The following is a 25661-nucleotide window of genomic DNA, read 5'->3' as shown; positions in this document are numbered from 1 at the left end:
TTAGGAGTAGCGAGGAGATGCTGATGAAGCAAGGCATGAACTTGCTGTACTGAGAAAAGATACCTAGCCACATGGCATAGGGTAGATAAGAAATATGGGTTAATTTAAATGTAAGAGTTAGCCAGTATCAAACCTGAGCTATTGGCCAAGCATTTATAATGAATAATAAGTCTCTGTGTGGTTATTTGGGAATGGTTGGCAGGAAAGCAAAGTTGGCCTACAGGAAGAGGTGGAGTTGACAGGTGTGGGAGGAAGAAAAGAAAAGGTAAGGGTTAGAATAATCAGAGCACATTTATACATGTATAAAATTGTTCAATACACCTGCAAGGGGCTCATCCCCGAGGACTGATTCTCCATGGCTTTTCTCATCCACATTGGGATGTGAACTGGTGGTGTCATCATGCAGTTGTTGTTTAGGAGACCATATTTGTAAGATCTCATTGACACAACTCACTGCCACTACACATAGAAGATTTTGTCTCACATCAGACATTTGATCTTTTGGCTTTTGCAATCTGTGTTCTAGGCCATTCCCTAAGCCTTAATTGTATGGGTTGTGTCGTTGATAGAGCAGTTGGGGTTGGATACTCCATGGTCAGCTGTTTTCTTCATTTTGACCAGTTGTGAATTTTTCTGATGGTCTCTGTCTGTTGCAAAATGAAGCTTCTTTGACGAGGAGTGAAGGCTAGACTTGTCTGTGGATATAAAGATTTGCACATAGATAACCTAATCCCAAGTGGTCAGCCCTAAACACATACACATATGAACAACACTGAATAAATTCAGCAGGTTGTATATACATGTATATATGTATATGTGTGAAAATAATATAAATATAGTACTCACATATGGAATTAGGAAAAAATAAAATAAATGTAAAAAAGGCACATTGAAAATCGAAACTTCCAATGTACCTTAAGATTTATTTTACAGAAAATATTAATAAAATGTGATGATTTTTACTAGAAGAAAACCCTTTAATCTGACACTGATTCATATGAATCTATTCATGTGATGACCTCATATGTAGGCAGAGTTTTCAGTTTTAGATTTAATAAGAAAAACTATAGCATCCTTCAATATATAGAGAGATTTAAAAATTCAAACAAATTGGATAAACTCAATGTTAACTAGCAATGTATTTTCAGCATTATAAATAGAATTTCCTGTTTAATTTTAAAACTCTATCTTTTTAATTGTATTTATAATTAATGAGTACATGATGTAAATTACTAATGAGATATTCACAGATGTGTTGTTAGAATTAGGTCAAATGCTACAGTATGCATGTGCACATATGTATATATATGTATCTATAAAGTTATGCCTATACACATGTTAAAGAGAAAATTCTCATTATGCACAATAATTAAATGCCACTTGTCATAAAAAATTTCCAAAGAGGTTACAGGTGACATAAAACTTCAGGAAGCCAATTATCTGATGTTTCTTTATTCAGCTATGTTCTCTCCTCTGTCCATAGAGAGATTTTGCAATTTACTCATTTCTTTAATTCCTACTCATTGCAGCAGAGAGATAATTTCTACTGAAATTTCCATGCTCCTTCTGCAGCTATGTTTCAGCAGCGGACTGTTCCTGCATTGACTCCGTGATCCACAGGAAGTGTAGGACAGGATTTATGCTTGCTATTATTCCTGGTATTTTGTAATTTCAAGAAATAATTTACATGTTTTTCATTACTTTCACTTACTTAGTTGGACATCAAATGTTAATGTTAAGGGATCATTTTGTATCTTTTTCCTGTATGTTTTCCATTCATTATTTATATATTATCTTTGTTTGTATACTGTTTTACATCTCTGATATAAATCTAACTTTGACAATTAAAATCCAGGTTGCTACAATATGTAAAGGGGAATATAATCCAAAAGAAAACCTTTGCATTATGGGTCATGAGCCAACATTTCCATTTTTTACTTTAATCATTATAAGGCTTCTTCTACAAGGTTTGTCTGACCAAGTGTGTTATACAGTACTCTGTGACACATGAATCACTTCTTAAGGTAGCACTCTGGTTTTAAAGAACTGTCATATCCCTGTGAGATGCTCTGCCTGGAAGTCAGAGCTCCAGGGTATGTATGAAGTCCTAAAATTATATGCAATAATCTAAGGCTTTCTCTTTTCATGTGCAGGGACATGGCATGTGTGCAGGGTTTTCTGTTTGCCTTTCTGTTTGTCTTTTCCCCTGAGGGAAATGTGTCATTTGTTATAATCAGGTTTTGAAAATCTGATGGTCTATCATTCCATCCCCCTGAAATATAAGCTTTCTGATTATACATAATTCTACAGAAAAGGATGTACTTCTGTTATAAATGTTTCATGAACTAAATACATTTTCCTGCCTTTTCACTGATGGAGACAATTCATTTGTTTTTTAATCATTAAAATCCAGGAACATTATTGGTTCTGCTCATACAAAGACCATTTTTACTTATTTTCATTCACATGACATTCCTCAAGGCTTTACACATAAACTCCTGTGTTCTAATGACCTTGCCTTAGCAAACTTGATAAGCTTACCTGTCGTGACAGGTAATACGATGCAGATGAAACTAGGGTGTATGAAAGGATGGGATTCTTCCTGATTCCTTTTCAGTTGAGATTGTGTTGATAAGGGTGGTTGCCAAAGGGAGTGTGAGAGTGTGAGACAAATCTTCACATGGAAATTGCATAAGAAACCGGTTGAAAATGAATCTTTTCTCCTACAATATATCCTGATTACAATTTCCCCTCCTTCTACTCCTCCAAATTCCTTCCTCTCTCCCTTCTCATCTGAATATACTTCCTTTCTGTATCTAATTAGAGAAAAAAAAAAAAGAACATTCTAAGAGATAACAACAAAACATACAAAATAAAATATAATAAGAGAAAGCAAAAACATCATACTGAAGTTGGACAAGGCAAATCAACAACAACAACAACAACAACAAAAAGACCAAGCAAAGGCACAAGAATGAGAGACCCACTCCTTTCCACATTCAAGAGTCCCATAAAAGTTCAAAAGTCCCAATAAACTGAAAGGTATAATATATACACAGAGGCCCTGTGTAGACCTGTGCAGGCCCTGTGCTTGCTACTTCAGTCTCTGTGAGTTCATGTGAGCCTTGCTCAGTTGATTCAAAGGGACTTCCTCTGCTGATGTCCTCCATCCATCGGGCTTTTATATAACTTTTCTTTCCTCCTCCTCTTCTGTGGGGTTCTCTAAGAGCTGAAGAACAAATGGGTTAAAATTCTTAACTATTGAACTGCCTATGTACTAGAAAATATACAGGATTGAGAACTCAAGATAGAGTTTTTTTTGTTTTGTTTTGTTTTTGATTTTGTTTGTTTGTTTTTCGAGACAGGGTTTCTCTGTGTCTGTGTAGCTTTGTGCCTTTCCTTGATCTTGGTCTGTTGACCAGGCTGGCCTTGAACTCACAAAGATCCACCTGCCCCTGCCTCCCGAGTGCTGGGATTAAAGGCATGTGCCATCACCACCAAGATAGTTTTAATCAACATGTTAGAAAAGATCTGTTTTCGACTGAGCTGTTGCCAGGCCATTTTTTTTTTTTTTTTTTTTTTTTTTTTTTTTTTTGTAAATCCACACTTCTGTGTGGGAGAGGCACAGGGAATGTTGTTCATTTTCCAACAATACTCTTAACTAGGAAGGACTTCTAGGATGTTGGTTTACCTTTAAGCAGTCAGAAAGTACCATGGAGTAGTGCTGGAGTACAACACAGGAAGGCAAAACCCCCATTTTCTGCGGTAAGAGTAACAGATTTGGGGTGACTGGCCTAGAGGTGCTGCTGGGTTGGAACTGGTCAAGCTCCTTGGGCTTGTCAGGAGAAAGACTGTGTGATAGTTCTGGCAAACCAGGTGCCTGTCATGCAGTGAGATAATTTCTTGGGCCAGACCTTAAAGACTTTAGAAAAGCTGAGGTCTGGTGGTGTAATAGTGAATGTTCTTGTACCAGCACAATGTCCTAAGGTTCCACGTGTAGCACGGCCTGAGTTGTCTCCATGAGGCAGAAATTCAGCTGAGAATCATACAGTCATCTACCCCAAACCTCATGAATTAAGATGGTGAGAGAAAAAACTGTTTTAATCGTTAACATTCCAGGAGGGCACCCCTCTTACAATTCTTCTAGTCCCGGATAGCACAGAAACACCCATGTCAGGAAAGGAGGCCAACAGCAACTCGTAAGGGAAGAGCCAGGAGAGAAGGGACAGGAGAAGCAGCAGGTGTGTCCCCAAGCCACTCACTGTGAGCCTCTAATTAATGGTGGGGACCTTTAAACCTTCTAAAGATGCATGTTTTTAATATTGTAAGTTGTAGATTATTTTGACTCCCATAATTTGATGGGGTTTCCAGATCAATGTGGTGGTGATATTTGGGTTTATTTCCTAAGAATGTGGAGGGGAAAAAAAAAACCCTCAAGTATTGGTGAAATTATTAAGGCCACTCCACGTAGTTAAAAGGGAGGTTTATTTTGTGGGGTACTTACAAATGAGGGGGTAGGTTGCAGGGTCTAGCAAAGGTATAGCGCAGTCCGGTGGTGTTCTCTGGAGAACTCTGCTCGGTCTACCTCCAGCGTCCAGAGTCCAGGAACCAAGAGAGAGACCTCTTCCCGATCCTTAGTCTTCCGCTTCCTCCTCCACCCTGCCTTGTGGGCGTGACCATTACTGAAGCCTCAATGGGGGTTGGAACTTCCAGGCCAATGCTGGGATGGCTACCCACTACACTCAAGACCTGAATTTGCATTGAACTTCAAGAAGATTATTTCGGTTTCTCCAGTAGAAAAGGAAAAGAAGGCAGTGTTGTGTTTTTCAGGTCTGTTCCCACTTACTCCTTATTTCCCTAACAATGCTCAAATAGACCAATGGCATTTAGTCATGCCTACAGATAACCGATTCATTTTTCTTGCAAGATACTATTTTACAGTGCTGTAGATGAACAGATGAACAGAATCTAATAGGATTTAGCTTTCACTGGAGACATTTTAGCTTTCATCATTTCCACCATTAAAAATGTTAAATCATGCATGTATAATGTTTCAGGTGTATACATACGATTTCACATTATGAAGCTTCAATTTTATCCTGAATATAGTGAGTTTTAGAGGAATTTAAACACTATGGACCACAGAGTTTGTTATAGTGGGTTCCACATTACAAGGTCCCCACACCTTCAGCTGTACATGAGAAGTTGCATTTTATTTTTGTTTGCCTTTACAAAGCATTTATTTATGATTTTATTTGCATGTATATGTGACTGAGTGTGTGTATGTTACTGAATATATGTAGGTACACACGGAGGCCAGAGGCGATAGCAGTTCTGCTGGAAATGGAGTTATAGATGGTATTGAGCTACCATGTGGGTGTTGGTCACTGAACCTGGGGCTTCTGTAAGAGCAGCAATGTTCTTTACCACTGAACCATCTCTCCAGCTCCCCAAAACTAAGCTCTGGAGACAGACAGTCTGCAAGTCACAATGTGAACTTGACACCTAAACTAATTCAGCTAACTCACACTTCATATCAGATTTCAGTGACTTTCTTATAACTGTTTATCAGCCCCTTCAACTCCCAAGTGACTTTTTAATTAATTGTTCTTCCTTCCAGGACTCATTTTCTGTCACATTCCTATCCTTGGAGTACTGTTTTATCCTTGCATGTCAGAAAGGCTGAGTTTGGCTATTATTAAATGTAGTTTCATATAAATTAAGTGTGTTACCTTGATGATGGTGATGTCACTTAGGTAGTTGGCCTACAAGGAATTAGCACAATTTCACTTATTTCATTTTAATGGGTCCCTTGACTTTAGGACTATAAACTAAAATACCATTGCAGTATCCGCCAGCAATCTCAAACTTAATTATTCCACTCCAGGAAGCTGTCTGATGGCCATGCAGAGACTTGCTTTTGCACTAAAATGTAATCCTTTATTGCATGACAAAATTACCTTTGTTTCATGTTCTTTTAAAAAATTATTTATAAACACCATGGAAAATTACTTCTTAGTACAATTTAATAGGTGATTACAACAGATTTGGTTTTAAGATTTAAATTGGATAGGCTTCCTTTTTTTAAATTTTTTCCTAATCATGATAACTTCTTAGCCACTATTCCAAGTACTCGGCATTGTGGGTAATGTGGAATAAATTTCCATGATAGCTGACTCCTCAAATCTTTTCCTCTACTGAATTTTGATGTTATTTATTAAGTTTCATAATTTATATGACACATCGTATGTGACAATCTCTACCAATATCTTTTTTACTTATTAAGAAAATTTGATTTTCTAAGCTGAATTTTGAGGAGAGAGAGAGAGGAGAGAGATATATCACGAGAGAGAGAGTCAGAGAGATAAAACTATAGCTAACTCTTTTAGAACAATTGTTAGATGTGTAAATGGTCAAGAACATTTGATGAATAATCAGAAGTTTTCTTTTGTGAGCTCAGAAGATTTTTGCAACTGAATAATAAACAAGAAATATTGAATTCTATCACTAGTCATAAAGAAGTTTGCAGTGCTAGGCAGGGATCTAGCTATTTTACAAGGTATGGATGTTTTTCATCACTGTTGTCCAGGTGGATGAATAGGGAACTGCTTGCTCCAGTCTCCCATTTTTTTTGAAGATGATCAACAGTTCCTCACATGCCAGGTTTCCTATAATAAGTTCTCCTTTTTATCCTCCTTTTTGGAGTTTGAAGAAAGAAGATAGGATGACACAGAAAAGAATGCAAGGGGCTAGCATATGTATCCTTGATGTGCACAAAAGTGTTTGATTTTGTTCTCTTCAGCTTAATGCTTTCATTTGTGCAAGCAATTAAATGCATCGGCATTAAATGAATGCAAGCCAATGGGTGAAACAGTGAAGTACAACTGAAGAGAAAGGTCCACCATCATACACTAACTTCATGGATAATTAAGTCCCTTGTGGAGGAGCTGTTTACTTCTCTAAAGCAAAGCCTCACACCAAAAGAATTAGATTTCCTTTCTTTTGAACTTCCAATTCTACTCCATCTAACAGCCATGGAATTGAGAAAGGAAAATAGATACGGGAACAGACAATATTTGGAGAAAGCACCTGAGTGAAGCTGAATTCTGCCTGTTTATCTTGGGTTTGGGAGAATGCAGAGCAAAAAGAGATTGACTTTACACACACATAAACCAAACACCCTTTTCCATTTAAAACTCATTTTAGTTTTTCCTCCTTGAACAAACTGAACAATATTTAGTGAAGCTCTAGCCTGGTCCTGGGGACCACTTTTAAATTAGAACATGGTCAGGGGAGGATTGGTTAGCATAGCCAAGACTGACAAGTTACTGCATAACAGGCGCATTTAGGTTGCACAAAATCTTTTGTCTCAGAATGAAAAGATCTCTGCAAAATTAGTACATTACTACAAACATGCTGGCAGACACATAGGTTTTTATAGATGATACTTGTTTTCACTAAGAAGTAAGCAAAACTAATATTTAGATCAGATCAAGAAATACTAGTTTAAATATTCTCTCTGAGACCTGGTACCAAAGATTCTATGATTAAAGATGAATATAACCAATTACAGAGCTGATAGACTGTTACCACATAACAAAAGTACAATGTCTCTTACTCAAATGGAGCCACTGTATAAAAAGGAGAACTGAAATAATTTCCAAAAGGCTGAAAACTTAATGCAACTTTCAGGAACTATTTTCATTTTGATCACTATAGATTTCAATTTTTACACTCTTTCTGTGATGATTAATACTACCATCTTTACAGGGTCTAGCATCAGCAAGTAGGTAATCCTCTACTCATGTCTATGAAGGATTATCTAGATTATGTTAATTGGGGTGGAAATGTTCAATTTGGGCAGAATCATTCCATGGGCTGGAGTCTGGGACTAAATGAAAAAGAGAAAGCTAACTAGACACTAGCATTCATTTCTCTGCTTCTTTATTGGACATGAACTCTGCAACTGCTCCCTGCTTCTATCCATGAAGCCTCTGCTAACAAGATGGACTGTAACCTCCAACTGTGGCCCAGAAAAGCTCTTCCTTCCTAAATGTCTGTTGTCTAGTGTTGTGTTGTAATAGAGAGAAAGTAACTAATATACCTTCTAAAGGTAACATCTTCCATTTTCTTTTCTTACATATATTCTAGTCATATATATTTTTTTCATTATATATTTTCCTTCGTCTCTTTCTTTACTCTTCTCTCACACTATACATCCCAATCACAGTCTCCCTTTCCTCCCCTCCTGCCAGTCCCCCCAACTTTCCCTCTTCCCTAGATCCACTACTCCTTTGTCTCACATAAGAAAAGCACAGGTCTCCAAGTGTTATCAACTGCACACAGCATAATAAGATGCAAAAAGATTAGCATAAACCCTCATATCAAGGCTGGTTCAACAGTTAAGAGTACTGACTGCTCTTCCAGAAGACCCAGGTTCAATTCCCAACACCCACATGATAACTCACAAATGTTTGTAGCTTCAGTTCCAGGAGATCTGACACCCTCACATAGATACACATGAAGGAAAAAAACATGAATGAACATAAAATAAAAATAAGGAAATCATAGAAAAAATAAAATAAATAAAAATAAAAGTCCACTGTGGCCTAGGTCTTAAGGACCATATAACACCTTCCATTTTCAACCTAGCAAAAATGACATATTTTTAAAAAGTGGCTTTCTGTTATAATGCTTGGTTTTCAAAATAAATAGTAACTAGTGATACTTACCCCTGTGTAATAAGACTTATTTCAGTTCACATCTATGATATTGAAGACTTTTATGCAGCATGCATACATACTTTGTGTTACTGAAGGTTATAAATAGTGGAAAGCTCTTTGTAAGAAATAAAATGAAAAGTTGAAAACTGGCATTGCTTCATGAATGTTGGGAGAGATGAGACTTAGTGGAGACATGAAGTTTAGCCTTCACTATCTCTAAAGTTCATTTCATTCAGTCTCATAAGCTTCATAAAAATCATGATTTTTTAGTCAGAAACAAATGGTATCAACCTTAGAAACAAAGAGAAAAGCACTTTCTCCTTTGATTTTCAACACAATGCTGAACAAGTGGTTGCTCAATGTTTCCAAACCAACAGTAATCAATAGGCTTTCTTTTAGCCACTATGTGGTTTATTATGATACAATGCCTGAGGAAAACAGATTTAGATGCAGCTTATAGGAAATGAATCCACTGCATTAAGAAGTGGATTATTGAGATTTCTTTAATACAAATGAATGAAAATCTTGTCACTGGAAATACTAAGAGTCAGATGAAGCCTGGGTCTGTAAATCCAAGAATGGCCCACAGTGTGTCAGGCAGGGATTCATGCTCAGGAAATACCCAAATGCAACTTTCCAAATAATGAATGGGGCTGGATTCATGTATACTTCATGTATGCAATATTTCTCCAGCAGAGCTTAGAGAAATACACATGTGGATGGAACTGCAGGAAATTGAACACCTTGTAGAACAGCAGCTTCTAAAACAGATACCAAAGAAACAATGATTTTCAGAATTAGAAGAGGGCTACATAAACTGTGAAAAGAAAGATGAGTGAATCATATGATTTCTCAAATAATCAGAAACCATATCATTCTTCTACTCTACGATTGCTTTTTAGATTTTTGCCTTACTTCTTGGTGTCTCTATTACTATTATTTTCCTTTTTTGTTGTTGTTTTGGTTTGGTTTGGTTTTTGAGACGGGATTTCTCTGTGTAGCTTTGGTGCCTTTCCTGGAACTCACTCTGTAGCCCAGGCTGGCCTCAAACTCACAGAGATCCTCCTGCCTCTGCCTCCTGAGTGCTGGGATTGAAGGCATGTGACACCACCTCCTGGCACCAGAGTTCTTTTTATAATCTGTGGTGGTATTGTGTTCCCCAAAATGTTGTTCACCCTAATAAACATATCTGGAGTCAGAGAACAGAACAGCTACTAGATACAGAGGCTAGAAAATGGTGGCACTCATGCTTTTAATTCTAGCATTCCAGAGACAGAAATCCGTCTGGGGCTCCATGAGTTCAAGGCCACATTGGAAACAGCCAGGCATGGTGACACACGTCTTTAATCCCAGGAAGTGAGGGCAGAAAGCAGAAAGGTATATAAGGCATGAAAACCAGGAACTGGGCTGGTTAAGCTTTCAGGCTTTTTAGCAGCAGTTCAGCTGAGACCCATTCAGATGAGGAAACAGAGGCTACCAGTCTGAGGAAACAGGATCAGCTGAGGAACTGTCGAGGTGAGGTAGCTGTAGCTTATTCTGCTTCTCCATCTTCCACCTTTAAACCAATACCTGGCTCCAGGTTTGATTTTATTAATAAGTACCTTTAAGATTCATGCTACAATAATCAGATCATTTCAGTCACCTATAACATCCCTTTGTGACTGTCCATGTCCACAAAGCTAAAATGAAAGTCCTTCCTAAACCCAATTATCTGGTTTCCTTAGCATCTTTACCATTTTCTGTGTTCTCCATAATCATTCAGACCAAAGCAGACAGCCAGCTTGCAGTAGGTGTGGGCAGGGAAAACAACTTCCCACTCAAGACCTTTGTGCATACTGCTTGTGTTATGTTCTTCCAGAGCATGTTTGCTTCGCTTGTGTCTAACTCAGTTGCTACCATGTCAGAGGAGGCAACTGGTAGTGACTCAGATTTATCATTATTTGTACTGTGCCTTATGTTTACCTCTTGTGTGTCACTATTAGTTAGCTTGGTATAGTTTGCCATTTCTTCACTGTCTTTCCTTCTTCCATGTTCTGAGCATTTTGTTTTATTCATTTAAGACAAGGTCTGACAGTGGATTCCAGGCAGGCTTCCCACTCACTGTGTAGTCGGGCTGTCTTTGGACACCTCACTGTAGAGCGTTCATGGCTGGTGAATATCAGGAACAGCGTTATCAGTGCCTGCCCATCCTGTTCACCATCAGAATCATAGCACTCTCGAACACCAGCCTTCTCTTTGACATCTGCCTGCATACGTCTCTGCACTCCCAGTATCCTAGCCCATTTTCTTTCTCATCATCTTCTGATTTGTCATCCCTTTCTTTCAGCAAAGCACCAGTCCATTATCAGCAAACAGTCCTCTCCTCTGAATGTCTTTGCTCAACGTGCCTTTTCCAGGCTTCTCTCAACCAGGATTACAGTGCATGCGTTTAGCTGCCATGCTTCCTGATACTCTCCTGGGGGGAATCGCCTCTTCCTCTCTCCCCCCTTGTTTCACTTGTTTCTTTTTCTTTTTTTTTTTTTGTCATGGCATCTTTGTCCATCACAATATCTGAGATCAATATCCCCTTTTTCTATTTTTCCCCCTCCCCCAGAGGATTTTCCTTTCCTGTGCGTACATGGTTCCCAGCCCCTCTAAAGCCATCACTAGGCTCTGTCTTCTGACATGGCAGAAAAAAAGGGAGTAGAGGTTATTTATGAGTTTAGTCACAAAATGTCAGCCTTGGTATTTCTCCATCTACATTACAGCCCAGTAAAGGCCACTATCATCTCTTTCTTAAACAATGTTTAGCCTGCAGCTCATTTTGACCCACCATAATCCACATTCCCAGAGTCACAGTGGCTTTTGTAATGATTAACTAAAAATTACAAGAGACTTTTCACTGGGCCTCAGTAGATGATGTTAAGTTTCAAAATGAAGTCATTCATGCTAACATTTCAGGCCAATAAGTTGGAACTAAGCTGTTTATCTGACTCTCTGAAGATCTAGGAATGAAGTCAAAAATCCTCAACAGTCAATTTAACTGATATGACAATGACCATACTACTACGGTCTTAATGTTCATACACATAAGAGTTAATTGGAAAAAAAAACTGATACAAATTATTCAAATTTCAATGTCCTTGTATGTCCCTATTCAACTTTCTTTTTTTTAAAATAAACTTACATTTTATTTATTCTTTGTGTCTATTAAAAAAAAAAACAACAGAAAAAAAAATCTCACCAAGGAAGCTCTAGTATGACATAGTCAGTCACACAATGAAAACTTTTTTCCATATATCTTTACGTGCAAGTGTGCGAGTCATTGGGCTGTTTTGAGGCCTCTGGTTTCTGCTACACTATTGAGGTTGAGCCCTTGCTGGGACTCCTCTTGGACATCCTATTGCTGCCCTGTGTTGTGGAGATCTGCAGCTTTGGGTCTGCAGGACTGGCCTCTTCATGTGCTCCAGTAGATCATAGATGGGGTGGATGTTGGGATAGGCCAACTCATAACCTTGGTTCTGGGCCTGGGTGGTTGCAGAGTTGGTCAGCCTGTCAGCTTTCCCAACTCTTCCCCACCAGAGTGAGTTCTCCAGCATTGTTCTGGCTAGTTTACTTCTTGCAGTGATGAGCAAGTGACCGGGGCAGTTCTACTGAGGTTAGACCCTCAGGATTGGCTCTCCCACACCTACACTGTTGGGGTCAAGTCTACTGTTTTGTCCTGGTGAGGTGTAGGGGCCACTCTGGGGTGCTGCAGCTGGAGAGGAGAGCAGGGAGAGCTCTCCCGATTTTATGACCTCAGGGCCAGCTGTCCCACCTGCCACAGGTGTAGAATGGGGAGAAGTCCATTTCTTTCCTGTCCACACCACCGTATGGCAAATGAGGAGCAGGGCCAGATCTCTTATGCTCACATTCTCAGGTGCTCACCACATATCAGTCAATAGGGTCAGTTCTACTGTTCTGCCCAGTCGAGGAGCAGGGTCCACTTTCCTCAGTGCTTCAGCTCAAAAGTGGAAGGGTCAACTCCCTCATCTGTTGTAGGCAGTGAGGGGTAGGGGGTAAAAGGGTGCATTGCTCCCCCACCCACACCACTACATGACATGTAGTGGGGACAGTTCTCCTAAAGCTCATAACTTCGGGCCTGGCTCACCCACACCTCCTCCAACAGGGTTGTTTTTATTGTGTTGCCCAGGTGAGGTGCAGAGCCTGCTCTCCCAAGTGCTGCAGCTGGGTGACAGGCAGAGGCAGCTTTCTTGCTCTTATGACATCAGGGCCAGATCACCCACCTGTCTCAGGCATAGTGGGGAGGGTATCCTTCCTTCATCCATGCTGCCATATGGCAGATGAGGGGTAGGGTCAGATCTCCCACATTCACCTTCTCAGAGCTGGCTCACTTGTGCTCTCATCAACAGGGTCAGCTCTGCTATGCTGCCCAGACAAGGTGCAGGGCCTGCTTTCTCTAATGTTTCAGCTGATAAAGGGAAGGGTCAGCTCCCTTGCCAGCTGGTGGTAGCAGGGGAAAGGGGGGGCATCTTTCCCTTGATCCCACCCCTACATCATAGGTAAGAGAGGAGGTACCAGCTATGCCCCTCTTATGCCCTCACGGCTGGCTCACTCATGTCATTGTCTACAGGGTCAACTCTACTGTGCTGCCCAGCCTAGGTGCAGGAACTCTTCTCCTGAGTGCTGCAGCCGATGAAAGATTGGTTCAGGACTCCCACCTGCTGCAAGTGGTGAGGGGCAAGGGGAGGAGGGCATCTTTTCCTCACCCATACCACCACATGGCAGATAAGAAGAGCAAGACCTGTTCTTCAGGGCCAACTCACCCATGCCCCTGTGAACAGGGTCAGATCTAATGTTCTGCCTAGGTGCTATGTAGGACCCTCTCTACTTAATGCTTCAGCAGGTGAGGGGCCAAACCATTTCTCCCTGGTGTTGCAGCTGGTGAGGGGTGGGCCAACTCTGTACAGCCCTATCCTTCAGCCTTCCTTGTTATCAGGAGCCATGAACATCAACAGACAGTGGCTGCAACAGGGTCATGAAAACAGACATGGCCCCAGCAGCAGCCCAGGCCAAGACATCACCATATCCTGGATGGCAATCAAGCCACTCACCTCAGCATGCTCCTCACTGTTTTCACCTCTTCTGATGTGTTTCTGTCCATAGGAAATACATACTTCTGTCTGTCTCTCTGCCATACCATACTGTACATTTGCAAACTATAATAGTACCCATCTGCCTGGCACCACAAGATGCCAGGTGGGCCTGCATTTTCTCCTCAAAGCCTGTGGCAGACTGCCCTGGACCTGTGTGTGGATCTCTTTGCTTTGCTCAGCCCATCATGGCATTGAGTGGGAACATACTTTCTCCTTCCCTATTCCATTTTCATATGGAAAATACATTGAAATAACCCACCCTCTCTGCTTTTTTTCTGGTTTCTTCATGACTTCTATGTTTATAAAACTTAGCATTCTCAGTTGATTCAAAATTTATTCTATTTCACAGAACTAAGTATTGCATGGTTTGACAAGTCAAACATTTTAACATTTAACATTTTAAAACTATTTAAACTATGAAAAAGTTGTAACTTTATCAGTTTGATTTTCTCATACCAACCACTAAGGGAGTAGCACCTACATTCTATACTCCAACTGAAAAGCCTCTATTCCTTGACTTTTATTTATTATTGTTCTATTTGTTTATTGTTTCTGCTTTATCAACCTTTGTTTCTTAAACTTTCACAAATCACACCAAGGTATCTTTGGTTCATTTGGTCTGGATGGACTTTTCCTCTGCTCTCCTTTAGTTCAAATAAATCATTTAGTGATTTATGTGTTGGCTTGTGTGTATCTTATTCTAAAATGTTCCTTGTAAGACTACTTTAAACTTGCCACCTTCCATTGTTGATTTACATTATGTATCTGGAATTAGAAGAAGGTGACTTTTGCAGTTCTAGTGAATGTCTTCAGTGTGTCAGTCTAAGTATCATAGATTTCCTCTTCTCCAACAAAGGAGGCATCAGTAAATAAATGTAAAGCATTAATAGATATTATTGTGGGTTCAAAACTATATTATGTGATTCCCCAAGATTTATAATCAGAGCATGAGAAGCCAACAACATATGCCCTTTTTCTACTGCCCCTAACATCCTCCTTTTCTTGTTATCTTGCTCTTCATTTCCTGTCAGATTTCTCCTCCTATTTATTCTCTCTGCCCTGCCTGCCAGCTGTGCCTATTCTTTCTCTTGCCTCACTAATGACCATTCAGCTCTGTATTAGACTAATTAGGTGTTTTAGACAGGCAAAGTAACACAGCTTCACAGAGTTAAACAAATGCAACATAAAAGAATGTAACACATCTTTGCATCATTAAACAAATGTTCCATAGAATAAACAAATGTGACACATCTTAAAATAATATTCTACATTTACATCTTTTTGTCTAAATAAAAAGAAAGGTTTTAACTTTAATGTAGTAAAACTACATACATCAAAAATAATTCTCAAGTAAGAATTACATTTACAATACTCACTCCACTTGTATTTAGCATTTAGAGAAAATACTCCGTTATATATTTCATCTTAGTGACTCCAAAGTTTTGTAGTAGGAATCTTAAAAGTTCTTATTGATGAAACCAAACCTGAGGCCAGTTATTGGGGTGATTTCTGGAAGATCAGAGAAGCAGAACAAGCCATGGTTTTCTTACCTCACCAGTTCCTCAGCTGGTCTTGTTTCCTCAGACTGCAAGCTTCTGAATCCTCATCCCAATGGCTCTCAGCTGAAATGTGCTCGAAAGCCTGAATGCTTAACCAGCCGAATACTTTACTCACTACATGCTTTTTTCTCCTTTAGTTCCTGGTCCTCACACCTTATATACCTTTCTCTTTCTGCCCCCACTCCCTGGGATTAAAGATTGGGTTTCTGGGATTAAAGGCGTGGGTCACCATGCTTAGCTGTTTCTAGAGTGGCCTTGAACTCACAGAGATCCACCTGGCTCTGCCTCCCAAGTGCTGGGATTAAAGGTGTGCACCACCACCGCCCAACTTCTGCTATAGCTTACTCTTCCCATTTTCTAGCCACCAATTTTGGCTTTGTTCTAGTGGCTGTCTGTTCTCTGACCCCAGATATGTTTATTTCAGGGAACACACAATATTTTGGGGAACACAATACCCACCACAAAGTTTTGTACCTAATTTACTTTCTATTGTAAGTAAGGAAAACTGCAACTATAACTATCTAGTCTTCAACTCCATCCAAGACCCCAGAAGGATGTACTATTACTTGAGTAAACAGGAAGTGCACTGCAAGCAACTTCCAAAACTCTAGAATGACAGAGACAGCTGGCTGCATGGACAGTCACCCAAAGCTCCTCTGCAATGTTGAGGCATTCATCTTCAGCCTACAGGTCTAGAGCATATGGCAGACTCTTCAGTGAAGCAGAAAATTTGATGGACTGTCCTGCCTTCTTTGGGCAAAGTTCTTTTTCCTGTGTGTCCCACATGTCCAGTCTATGCAGCACATTGTCAGCAGTCAAAGGCAAGAGCGGTTTCTTTGCCCTGCCACAATGAAATCAAACTCCATAGGAGTTTCTTTGATACCCACCATCTGCTCTGAGGTAAATTGGTGCAGCCAGGAGCTGATGTGTCTCATTGTCATGAAAAACTTTGGTTAACAAAGTATTTTAAATGCCATATTCTCTAGGTCTTTGAAGTGTATGAAAACCATTGTCTATCAAAAATACAACTGTTTAACCTTGAAAACATACCTAATGTGACTACAACTTTGTTTATTATAGATTAACAAATAACACTTCTAAATTATACATTGCATTTTAAAATCAGCTGAATAAGCGCAATATCCCAAACAAGAGTGGAAACATATATACAGTATAACAAAAATAACTTTAAATTTGTATCAATATACTGTATTCTCCTAAATGATAACAAACATCTATAACCCCCAAATAACCAAAAGCCTCCCACAACCCTCTTGAGAATGTGAGCATTATGTTCTTCAAATTGCTTCCTGCTATCTGGGGATGAAGTATCTTTAGGATCCCTGAGAAAAGTTGACATAATGGCCAAGTCCTGGAAGACCGGCAGTAACATTTGCTTATAGATGTCACCTGTCAAAGTTCAAGAGGTCTCCCTTGATCATACCTGATCCATATTAACCTGGAACAAATCCACAGCCTCTTGTGCCCTGTGAAAACAAAAACAAAACCTCTTATCCAAAGTATTTGTAATTTCCATTTGACAAATACGTTTTTACTTTTTTAAAGTTAAGGCATTCCTAAAATATATGGACTGGTTTATTTCAATAGTTTTTCTTTCAATTCCAGATCTCTTAGCAGCTGTTGTTTGATTATTAACATTCAAAAAGTTCAAAATCAACACAATACTATACAAGTTCCAGACCCCCATGTATTTTCCATCTCTACATGGCTTTTTTCTTCTGTATTACTTTTATTCTCTCTTTAAAGAATTTATTGTTTTAAAACTCTTTCTTTCTATCACTGTTCATATAATTTTTCTTTCTTTCTTAAGCCCAGGCATATTGTAAAACACACTGGAACCCATTTATAATTTACTGAACACATGAGCCTTTAACTGCTAGGCTACAGCTAAGTCCTTTGCCCTGCTCTAGCAGCTAGCTCTGCCCACTTATCAGTTTATGAGAGCCAAGCCTAAAGTTCACAGACTGGTTAGAAGTACTTGACCAGGAACTGCATTCAACCTTCCCAGAGCTCTAGAATGCTGATGCTTGCACTGTGGCAGGGCTTTTTACTTTGTTTTTGTTTTGTTTTGTTTTGTTTCTACTTAACATACTGGCTTCTCAAGAGCTCACCAGCAGGCAAAAACTCTTAAAGTAGCCATATACTTTTTCCCTACAACTTTCTTAGACCCTACATGAAAATTTTAGAGCCCCATGTTGGGTGACAAAATGTTGTTGGATTTTTTTTTTACCTTTTTTGGGGACCCCCCACCCAGCTCCCAAATAAACCACACAATGAGGCTTACTCTTACTTATAAATTCCTAGCCTGAGATTGGATTGTTTTTTGCCAGCTCTTATTTTTTAAAAAATTTTTAATTATACTTTTTATTAAAATATAAACATTATTACTTTACACACCAGAGAGCATCACATAAGTGGATATTTAGTACAGTATCTTTTTTGTTATTTATTATATTTGTGTTATAATTTTACACATCAGCCATGGGTTCCCCTGTCCTTCCCCCTCCCGTCCCCGTCCCCACCTTCTCCCCAGCCCCTCCCATCCATTCCCATCTCCTCCAGGGCAAACACTCCCCTGGGGATTCATTTAAACCTGGTGGATTCAGTACAGGCAGGTCCAGTCCCCTCCTTCCAGGCTGAGCAAAGTGTCCCTGTGTAAGCCCAAGGTTCCAAACAGCCAGCTCATGCACTAAGGACAAGTTCCTGTCCTACAACTTGGGTGCCTCCCAAACAGTTCAAACTATTCAATTGTCTCACTTATCCAGAGGGCTTGATCCAGCTGGGGGCTCCACAGCCTTTGGTTCATAATTCGTGTGCTTCCATTCATTTGGCTATTTGTCCCTGTGCTTTTCAAATCTTGGTCTCAACAATTCACAATCTTACAGTCCCTCCTCTTTCTCCACAATTGGACTCCTGCAGATCCACCTGGGGCCTGGCTGATGATCTCTGCCTCAACTTCCATCAGTTATTGGATGAGAGTTCCAGCACGACCTTTAGGGTGTTTGGCCATCTGAACACCAGACTAGGTCAGATCAGGATTTAGCTTGACCATGGCCAACAGTCTACAGAGGATGTATCATTGTGGATTACTGGGGAACTTTCCAGTACTCTGCCTATTCCTGTTCTCATGTGGTCATCACTTATCATGGTCTGTTCTTCCTTGTTCTCCCTTTTGGTTCTTGTTCCAGCTGGGATCTCCTGCTCCCCTAAGCTTTCTTTCCCTCAAATCCTACCCTTCATTACTCCCACTGTCGTCCAGGTTGTTCATGTAGATCTCATCCATTTCTCTGTCTTTAGGTGATCCCTGTGTCTTTCTTAGGGTCCCATTTTCTAGGTAGCCTCCCTAGAGTTGTGTAGCAGTCTAGTCATCTTTTTTTTACATCTAGTATCCTCCTATGAGTGAGTACATACCATGATTGTCCTTCTGAGTCTGGGTTACCTCACTCAGGGTGATTTTTTCTAGATCCATCCATTTGCCTGCAAACCTCATGATGTCATTGTTTTTCTCTGCTGAGTAGGACTCCATTGTGTATATGTACCACATTTTCTTTATCCATTTTTCAGTTGAAGGGCATCTAGGTTGTTTTCAGGTTCAGGTTATAACAAACAATACTGATATGAACATAGCTGAGCAAATGCCCTTGTGGTATGATTGAGTATTCCTTGGGAATATACCCAAGAGTGCTACAGCTGGGTCTTGGGGGACATGGATTCCCAATTCTCTAAGGAAGTGCCATATTGATTTCCAAAGTGGCTGTACAAGCTTGCATTCCCACCAGTAATGGAGGAAAGTTCCCCTTGCTCCACACCCTCTCCAGCATAAGCTGTCTTCTGTGATTTTGATCTTAGCCACTCTGACAGGTGTAAAGTGGTATCTCAGAGTTGTTTTGATTTGCATTTTCCAGATAATTAGGGATGTTGAGCAATTCCTTATATGTCTTTCAGCCATTAGAACTTCCTCTATAGAGAATTCTCTGTTTAGTTCTATAGCCCATTTCTTAATTGGACTATTGGGCATTTTGATGTCTAATTTCTTGAGTTCTTTATATATTCTGGATATCAGCCCTCTATCAGATGTGGGGTTGGTGAAGACGTTTTCCCATTCTGTAGGCTGTCACTTTGTCTTGTTAACTGTGTCCTTTGCTCTGAAAAAGCTTCTCAGTTTCAACAGGTCCCATTGATTGATTGTGTCTCTCAGTGTCTGTGCTACTGGTGTTATATTTAGAAAGTGATCTCCAGTGCCAATGTGTTCAAGAGTACTTCCTACTTTCTCTTGTGTCAGGTTCAGAGTAACTGGATTTATGTTGAGGTCTTTGATCCACTTGGACTTAAGTTTTGTGCATGGTGACAGATATGGATCTATTTGCAGCCTTCTACACATTGACATCCAGTTATGCCAGCACCATTTGTTGAAGGTGCTTTCTTTTTTTCCATTGTACAGTTTTGGCTTCTTTGTCAAAACTTATATGTTCATAGGTGTGCTGGTTAATGTCAGGGTCTTCAATTCGATTCCTTTGGTCCATATGTCAGTTTTCATGCCAGTACCAAGCTTTTTTTTTTTTCTTCATTACAGTAGCTCTATAGTAGAGCTTGAGGTCGGGGATAGTGATGCCTCCAGAGGTTGTTTTATTGTACAGGATTCTTTTGGCTATCCTGGGTTTTTTGTTTTTCCATATGAAGTTGAGTATTATTCTTTCCAGATCTGTGAAGAACTGTGTTGGTAATTTGATGGGGATTGTTTTGAATCTGTAGATTGCTTTTGGTAAGATTGCCATTTTTACTATGTTAATCCTGCCTATCCATGAGCATGGGTGATCCTTCCATTTACTGATATCTTCTTCAATTTCTTTTTTCAGGGACTTATAGTTCTTGTCATATAGGTCCTTCACATGCTTAGTTAGAGTAACCCCAAGGTATTTTATATCATTTGTGGCTATTGTAAAGGGTGATGTATCTCTGATTTCCTTCTCAGCCTGTTTGTCTATTGTATATAGGAGGGCTACTGATTATTTTGAGGCAAAGTAATGCAGCTTCACAGAGTTAAATAAATGCAACATAAAAGAATACAACGCACCTTTGCATCTTTAAACAAATAAAAAAATATCATACATCTTAAAATAATATTCTACAAGAACAGAGTTAAAAGCTTTTAGGATGGAAAATAATGAAGATAAATTTTTACAGTTATATTTTAATTTCTTAATTCATATTTTTTACTATCTACTCCATAGACAATAGTTTTTAAAATAGTAACTCAACTTTGACCTTTTTTAGGAATTTTTCTTTGAATAAATAAACTATCATTTGTTGTTGTAAAACAGAATGATTATCAACGTTAACCAAATATCAATTTCTCATTTCAAGTTACATTGGGAAAGTTAATTGTGGCATAGTGCCTTTGATATTCAAGTTTCTGTTAGAGATGATATCTATACTTCAGGTAAGGAAAACATTACACCCAGTTGTACACTACTGGAACAGCTGTTTTAGGGGTGACCAGCCACTCTCTGATTAGCTTTAAAGTCCATTCCACAAAAATGAATGCATACCTGGTGCTGTAAACCTGGTTTTAAAAAGTAGCTGAGAAGGACTCGGGTCCTGGGGATGATCTTATTTCTGCTGTTTAGCTGTATGCCATGCTGCAAGCTGTCCTCTAAACATTTATGTTCTCATCATCAGCAGGGGCTACCACAAGCTTTCATCAGTGTGGCATCATTTTCAAATACTTGTGAATGTGTAGGTATCAGACTGCTCTAAGATGGTAAGAGTAAGTGGCTGTGAAGTTCTAAATTCTAAACATGATGTTTACATCCCCTCCCATAAGGCTCAGAGGACATTATGGAAGAGAGGGCATAAATAATGAAGAAGACAGGGAGAAGGGTTATGAACTCCTGTCTTCTAGACGTGGTGCAGCATTGCAGTCATGACAGTACATCAGCTGCCTACAATGTATCTACCCAAGAATAGAACTATCAACAGTCATTAAGATTTGGGACAGGGATTTACAGGATCCTACCATACCCTGCTGATGGATTCTAGAGATAATCATTGTCTTTAATTGTGTACCCATTAAGGAGTCACCAGGTTCTCATGGATAGTTCCAAAGCCATGCTTTCACTGATGATCCTGGTTAAACTCAGAGCATTTCAAGAAAACAAAAGAAATAAACTATCACCAACAAAATCATGAGTGTGGGTAGGGGACTTACATGGAAAAGTGAGAGTCATGGGTTAAAAGGAAGACTAGAGAGGGCAAAGATTATAATAATCAGAATGAACTTTATATGTGTATGAAATAATCAGGGAAAAACTCAGTCATAGTTATACATAACAAAATATTGTAGATTTAATATCTGTTAATTAGTATTACAGCAAAGAATTTTATTTTGTTTGACACTGAATAAACACTTTGCTATAATCAGTCATATCTTAGACTGAGAAGTAGGCACATTAATGGAAAGGGGGAATCAAAGTTTTGAATTATGTGGTAGTTACTATACAAATGTAAATAAAGTAGCAGATGACAGGGCAGGGGACACACACTGCTTATCTCCTTGCTATAAGATTGTTAATGATCTTAAGAGAATTTGGGGACTATTTGGTGAAAGGGGGAATATAATACCCTATTATATAAACTAAAAATTGTAGTTTGGATATATTTCTGAGAAAATATTTCTAGAACATATCTCAAAAGAGGGCATTTTTGGTGTGGATGAATAAAGTGATTCAAATATTCTTGATTCTCTTGGCCTTGCATCTCTAATAGTGTACATAAAGAGAAAGTTTGGTGAATAGGGATGGATATTGTGCTCTAGTGATTATATTCTCTTTTTAACTGAAACCAGTTTTGTTTGAGTAAATTTCATATTTTCATGTTTGCATGATGTTGCATTTCATTTTAAGATACCCAGGGATATTGCAATTGGATGTTGCCAAGACATTTAGCACTCATAAGGCTCCTTCCCTTCTGTGTTGACTATAATTCTCAAGTGATGTCAATGACTATTCTTTCTAGAATATGACAGCTACAATCCAGTATCAGAGGGTCTATCTTAATGCTTGCATCCCTAAAAGCACTAAGTAACGGATGTCTTAGTTTCTTCTCTGGGGCCTTCACTAACACTTGAACATGTGGGACCAGGGACCATCTTTTTTAAGAAGTGAGAAAAATTGCAAGCGTATCCAAATAATTTTTGGAGAATACAATCTGTGAAAACAGTCTTATTATTCAACACTTCTGAAATGTGAAAATGAAATGAACAAAAACCATACCAAAAGCACCATGGGACTCAACCACTTTTAAAAGGAGGAAGAATTAACTAGAAACTGAAATCTTTGTGGTAGGTTAGTTCTTCAATAACAGTCAACTGGGAACTGGGTGTTAGCAAAAGACTGCATACTTTAGTTCCAGGAAAACAACTTTTCCGAGACTCGCGTGACTAGCTGATATTCAAAATGTAAACATTTATTGCCAAGGAACATCTGTAGAATAATTGTAGGGCTTCATTAACTTTTAATTCATTTCAATAAATTTTTACATGGCTTGGTAGAGTTGAGAGGCAATACAATTATGCTTTCTGATGACAAAATATTTCAGTAGAGGAAATGCCAACTCTAAAGTTCAGAGAGATTATAAACAGTTACAAATTCTTAAAAGGTCTCTGTCAAGAAGTAAAAATTAAGAACAATTCATTACATCAATATCCTAATTGTAGGTAACTCTACGCTTGTGACTTTATATTTTAAAATCTTATCAAGTGCATATTAATCTTTTCAAATGGTTTAAATATCTTTTCAAAATTTTAGTTTTCTCCCCTGTAATTTGTGTTAAATATTAGTTACAGGTGATAACATGATCAACGCTTTAAGGAAAATATATCATTCCATGTTCCCAATTTCTCAAAATACTATCAAGTTCACGTATATTTTAAATATAATTTGACAGTATTTGTCATTTTTCTTGGCATATAATAATTATGTAAGTCTGAATTCAGAGTTGCAGGCTACATGAGAAATTTCTGGCTAGTTAATTAGAGAAGGAACATAAAACCATGTATGGGTGTACATTACTGTGATTCTGAAACCTTGGAGGCCAAGGTAGGAAGAGCACTGTGAGCTTCAGGTCAGTCCTAGCTACACATAGTGAATTGAAGGCCAGTGTGGATTACAGAATGAGAACTTGTCTCAAAACCAAACAAACCAAACTAAGCAATAACAACAAAAGAATTAATTAGAAGCATAATTCATTGCCACAGACTTGTTATGATAATTGTAGAGTACTGGTTCACGAAACAGATGAGATCCTGGGAACTATTCTTCAGATCCCCAGACAGACTGTAAATATGTATGGTCAAATCTCTGTGACTAAACATCATTTCAGCTGAAAGCTGTCACTTGGGACAAGAAGATAGTCCTTGTCTTCATATGCCAAGCTAAGCCTTTTGCAGTCTTTATAGCAACACTCAGTTGACAACCTAGGTCAGATGCCTGTATCCTCCCATCCAGTAGTTCTGAGAAAGTGTCAGATCTTCTTCAGCTTACCTCTCAAGATTTAAACAATGTATGAACTATCTTTCTCAATAAGACGAGGCTTGGGATAAAGGAAAAATAAACAGAAGCAGAAGTGTTCTCTACTAATCATTTTTTAAAAGCACCTAATTTACATATAGATTAGTACATAGATACATGGAGAGATGATACATAAGGCATATGTAGTTGGTTATTGTTAATTGCAGTGTAATACTCCATAAGCTCACAGCAAACACAGTATTAACTAAATCTAAGTAATTGTTTCTAGGGAAAAAGACCATTAAGCTCCTGTGAGCATCTTGTCACAATGTCTTTACTAACTAAAATTACATTACTTGACTTTCCATAAGTTTCTGTTTAAAGATGCTATATTAAATGTATATTACTGATACATTGAAAGAAAGCCAGAGCCAGAACAGATTGCACAAGTTCATGCTGAACTTTCTTCCTTTGTTCAGTTCTTGAACCACGTCAGCAAGTGTTCCTTTACAGTCTTCGTCTTGTATTGCATTGGTACACTTCGTTTATGACTCCGTCTTGTATTGCATTGGTACACTTCGTTTATGACTCTGTCTTGTATTGCTTTGGTACACTTCGTTTATGACTCCGTCTTGTATTGCATTGGTACACTTCGTTTATGACTCCGTCTTGTATTGCATTGGTACACTTCGTTTATGACTCCGTCTCGTATTGCATTGGTACACTTCGTTTATGACTCCGTCTTGTATTGCATTGGTACACTTCGTTTATGACTCCGTCTCGTATTGCATTGGTACACTTCGTTTATGACTCCGTCTCGTATTGCTTTGGTACACTTCGTTTATGACTCCGAATCGTATTGCTTTGGTACACTTCGTTTATGACTCCGTCTCGTATTGCTTTGGTACACTTCGTTTATGACTCCGTCTCGTATTGCTTTGGTACACTTCGTTTATGACTCCGTCTCGTATTGCATTGGTACACTTCGTTTATGACTCCGTCTCGTATTGCATTGGTACACTTCGTTTATGACTCCGTCTTGTATTGCATTGGTACACTTCGTTTATGACTCCGTCTTGTATTGCTTTGGTACACTTCGTTTATGACTCCGTCTTGTATTGCTTTGGTACACTTCGTTTATGACTCCGTCTTGTATTGCTTTGGTACACTTCGTTTATGACTCCGTCTTGTATTGCATTGGTACACTTCGTTTATGACTCCGTCTTGTATTGCATTGGTACCCTTCGTTTATGACTCCACTGTTTACAGTGGCACAGTGCTGCTGTGCTGTCCAAAGAAGCCCAAGGAAGTTGTGAAGTGCATCACACACAAAAGAGAAATGTTTTAGATTAGTTTCATTCTCCTGTAATGCTGAAAAGTTGCACTCATTAGACAAAAGGGTATCTTCGTTATTATGTTTTTTTCTGTGCTGGAGATCTAACCTACAACTCTCCCCGTGCTGTCTCCAGGTCATTTGCTTGACTTTTGATGGGCTATAAGTGATGGATAATTCAGTATTTTTGCTATTACATACACAAACATGTAAATGTCAGACACATTGCTTATATACATATAAGTTTATGTCTGTGTATCTAGAATTAACAAGTATTATTGTGATTTTGCAAACTGCTTTGCATAGCCATGTACTTAGAAAAAGCTAGGACTATACTAACTATGACCTAATATACATCATAAAACTTTATATTTGTTTTGACA

Source organism: Onychomys torridus, chromosome 10 (assembly GCF_903995425.1).
Source record: "Onychomys torridus chromosome 10, mOncTor1.1, whole genome shotgun sequence".
Classification (NCBI taxonomy): domain Eukaryota; kingdom Metazoa; phylum Chordata; class Mammalia; order Rodentia; family Cricetidae; genus Onychomys; species Onychomys torridus.
This window is presented reverse-complemented; position numbering follows the sequence as displayed.